Source organism: Cebus imitator, unplaced genomic scaffold (assembly GCF_001604975.1).
Source record: "Cebus imitator isolate Cc_AM_T3 unplaced genomic scaffold, Cebus_imitator-1.0 Scaffold277, whole genome shotgun sequence".
Classification (NCBI taxonomy): domain Eukaryota; kingdom Metazoa; phylum Chordata; class Mammalia; order Primates; family Cebidae; genus Cebus; species Cebus imitator.
The window spans coordinates 353,763-357,971 of NW_016107592.1; the positions used below are offsets into that span (position 1 = coordinate 353,763).

At 42.9% G+C, this 4,209-nt stretch overlaps 1 pseudogene across 1 annotated transcript; it reads right to left on the reverse strand.

Moving 5' to 3' along the window:
• Window positions 1-2,787: 2,787 nt before the first annotated feature.
• Window positions 2,788-3,687, reverse strand: LOC108284345 (annotated as a pseudogene). The gene has a single exon (XR_001817180.2). The product of XR_001817180.2 is annotated as a 40S ribosomal protein SA-like (transcript).
• Window positions 3,688-4,209: the final 522 nt, after the last annotated feature.

A 4,209-nucleotide genomic window follows, 5' to 3' on the forward strand; every position in this document is an offset into this window, starting at 1 on the left:
AAAAAAAAAAACCAAAACAAAACCAAAAAAGTAACATTTTGAGAAGCTTACCTTCTACTGGAAGGAGACAGAAAAGTTGTCAGATGGTTAAGGAAAAATATATCAGAAAATGACAGAAAGTGTTAAAAGGCTGCTTTTTTAGATAGGGTGGTTATGGAAGCTTCTAAGCTGACATTTAAGCATAGATATTTAAGCATTAAGCAGACGGAGCCATGCAGAGATCTGGGAATAAATTATTCAAGCGGGAGGGATATGTGCAGAGATTTTGAGGCAGAAGCATGCTTGGGGCGTGTCCCAGGAGTAGGATGAATCTCTGTAACCAGAGTGCAATGAGTGAGGTGCATAAGTGGTGGGATATGAAGTCAGGGAGGGAACTGGGGTGAGATTCATAGGCCTTGCAGCCAAAAAACGGAATTGGGATTTTTTTTTTTTTTTTCTGACAGGAAGACAGCCAGTGGAGCGTTTTGAGCAGAGGTGTATCGTGATCTGACTTTAGAGAAATCAGGTTGACTGCGGGCTGAAGAATGGACAGTAGGTGGAAACAGAGAGACCAGTTAGGGGCCTGTTCCATTTCTCTAAGTATGAGAAGATGGTGCCTGAATTAGATGGTTACTGTGCAGGTGGGGTGAAGTAAAGGACTGAGATTTCTTTTGAAGGTTGACCTGACAGAGTTTGCTGAGTACATGATAATTGCACTATTCATATTTGTTGAGTGAATGGATACAGAGAGAGCAATATTCTGGGGTGAGACAGGACTTCTTGGGCCTGGATGGAATACCTTGCCATCCACTCCCCTTTGTTTCTTTGGTGTTCGCCTGCAGGCGTCTGATGACAATACTTTGTCCCAGGTACCCTAACTCTGGGGAGGGGTGGCTCAAGATTAAACAACAGTGTATTGCCACTGGAAAATATCTACAATTCTAATCTAGTAAATTGGGTTTCCGAGTGATTTTTAATTTCCTTATCCAGTTTTGCTCAGTTTGACCATGTCTCTGATAAAGTTGAGATCCAAACCTAAAAATTAGATCCCAAACTCTGGAACATGGTGGTCCCACATGGTCCTTTCATGCTGTTGAGCCCATTCTGAGTCATCAATTTGGCTCCTTTTTGGGAAGTTTCTTCAATTTTTAGCAATACATTATTACTCTTCAAATTTGGAATGTAAAACTTCTAATGATTTGTTAGGAACCCAGTATTTATTGCAAGAAGATTTGTAAAGTTTTTCTTTACTTTCAAGTTCCTTTCCCCAATTCCAAGGACAGCAATAATGCCTGCCAGGGCCAGGACTAGGTGAGGCATGTGAACTGCACAGGGTGCAGCATTTAAGGAAGCACCTGAGAGTGAGTGCCTCCTTAAATGTTGTGCTCCAGGCATTTGCTCACCTCACCTTAGTCCTGGCCCTGATGCCTACAGAGAAGCATTTTGGTTTATTAACCAGGCAGCTGTAGCATGAAGAGCAGGACCAGTTCCCTACTGTTTGGCCATGACTGTGAAAACAGAAAGCTGCTCTCAGAGAAAGCAAATGGCATGGAGAAGAGCCATGTTCTGGAAAGCTCTGCCAATTTAGAAATTAAAACCAGTGGGAAAATGGGGACGAACATTGAGTCATTATGCTTCCTAATTGATTCAGCAAGCCACTGGCATTCCACTTGTTGAAGCCTACCTGGATCTACTAATCCTACTTACAGCATTTCTATCTTGTTTGTAATTCCTCAGATACAGCATGAAAAAAAAGTTCATTCTCTACGATCCTCTTCTATGCCTTCTTTATATATATTACAAAAATTAACAGAATAATGGCTGCAGTATAAATGCTTTGGATAATCAGGCAAGGTTTTTAAGGTTGGGTCAATAATTTCCATCTTCAAAATGAGCCCCAAACTGACTGAGTGATTCTAAATTAGCTGTTTAGTTTTTTACTCCAAACCATTGATAATGCCACTATTAATTTCAATTATTTAGAGGCAGCATTAATACATGTGAAACAAGAACAGCAACGACAGAAAGAAATAAATTACTTGCTGTAGGAGAGAATGACATTTTGACTGGCACAGAGATTTTTTTTCCTTCATACACTTTGTGCTTTGACATTTCACTTGGCACAAACATTTCACAAATTCTTGACCTAATCTGATGTACTGTTGTTTAGCAATTGCTGACATGACATATTTTAACCTCAAGCTCACTGGATTCCAAATGTTACCTTTTTCTGTCAATCAGCGTTGGATGACCTCCAAAAAGCAGTCCAAAAAAAGGCTACGTTCATAGGAGGTTAAGTGTATTTGCCCAGAATGGAGAAGTAGCAGTTTGAAGTAGGGTTTAGGGTGGGGTGGGAGCAAGAGGCGCTGTCATTTAGGGCAATTATTGGGTGAAAAGAGGGCAGAAGACAGATCCCCAGGGAACCTTGACATCTTGAGAGCCGCAAACATAAAATCTCCAGGAATAAACCTAACAAGAAATAAGTTAGCCATGTATGACAAAAATCAGAAAAGTCAGGGATAGAAGAGAATTAAATAATGGAGAAATTATGCTATCTTCCTAAAAGGGAAGCGCGTATTGTATAAATATGTCATTTCTTCTCAAATTACAGATATAACTCGATTGTTTCTAGGCCTCACTGCCTTTGGGTATGGAAGAGGTCATGTTCATATGAATACCTAGATTTTGCTAGTTCATTAGCGTCTATTGACATCTGCTCCCTCCCAGGTTTTTTTTTTTTTTTTTTTTTTAGAAACTCGATGTTTATTTTCCATGAATCTTATACGTTGTTTAAGACCCCGCACAAGAACAGCTTAAGACCATTCAGTGGTTGCTCCTACTCATTCAGTGGCCTGAGCAGTGGGAGCTACAGACCAGTCTTCCGTGGCAGGCTGGGTGCTCCAGTCTTCAGTAGGGAACTGCTGGATAGGCACAGAGGGCACCTGCACGCCTTCAGGCCAGTCTGCAACCTCAGGCTGAGTAGCAGTGAACTCAGGAGCCGGAGCAGTCCATTTGCCCTGAAATTCCTCCTTGGTCACAGCCTTTCCTGCAGCAGCCTGCTGTTCTTTTTCAATCTCTTCAGGATCTCTGTAGAAGTAGAAATCAGGCATGACCTGCCACGGTGTCCATGGGAAATGGTGCCACGCATGCGCAAAACTTCCCAAGCCAGCATCCACCACATCAAAACCACTGAGTGAGCTCCCTTGTTGTTGCATGGGATGGCCATGTCCACATAGCGCAGAGGAGAATCTGTGTTACACAGAGCAATGGTAGGTAGGTTAACATTAAGACGCCTCCGTGAGAGGCTGGTGGTCAGCCCTTGGGTCAGTAACCACAAGCAGCCGTGGCTCCCGGAAGGCTGCCTGGATCTGGTTGGTGAAGGCTCCAGGAGTAAAGCGGCCAGCAATTGGAGTGGCTCCAGTGGCAGCAGCAAACTTCAGCATGGCCAGTATTCCTGGAGGATATAACACTGGCATCAGCAGGGTTTTCAATGGCAACAATGGCACGAGCTGCCAGGAGAAGCTTCTCCCAGGTCCTCTTCAGATTTATGATGTAGATGCCATCACTTTTCCTTTTATAGATATACTGTTCCATCTGGAAGTCAAGGCTGGTGCCACCTAAATGGGTTCCTGCTGCCAGGAACTTAAGGACATTCTCCTCCTTCATTTGCAGGACATCAAGGACTCTGGACATTGTGAAAGTTTCCCTTTAAGTTGCGACGGGAATCCAGAACAATGCTGTATGGAGCCCTCAGCAGGTAGCCTGGAAAGCCTTCCCAGGTCTTTACTCAAGAATCAGCTGACTCACGTTGCACTCCTCCGCTCTCCTTTTTAAGAGCTATATCAATTAGAGATGCTTTTAGTTGCAAGTAATAAACAACACCACCAGGAGTGGTTTGAATGATAAAGACATTTAATTGTCTCTTATATTTAGTCCAGAGGTAGGCAGTTCCAGGTGTGATACATTGGCTCACTCAACAAAATCATCAAGGACCTGGGCTCTTTCTGTGTTTCCATTCTACTAACTTGGAAAAATGGCTTTTTGTCCTTAGCCTTGTAGATGCAAGTTGGAAGAACTGCAGCTCCAAGCATAATGTCTACATATTACCATGTTCAAAGCAGGAAAAGGAGCAGGGAGAAACAGGTTTTCTCACAAGGATGTGTCTTTTTATTAGACAAAATCGTATTTTTCTAGAGCCTCTCCCAGCCCCAGTAGACTTCTCCCTCCAAC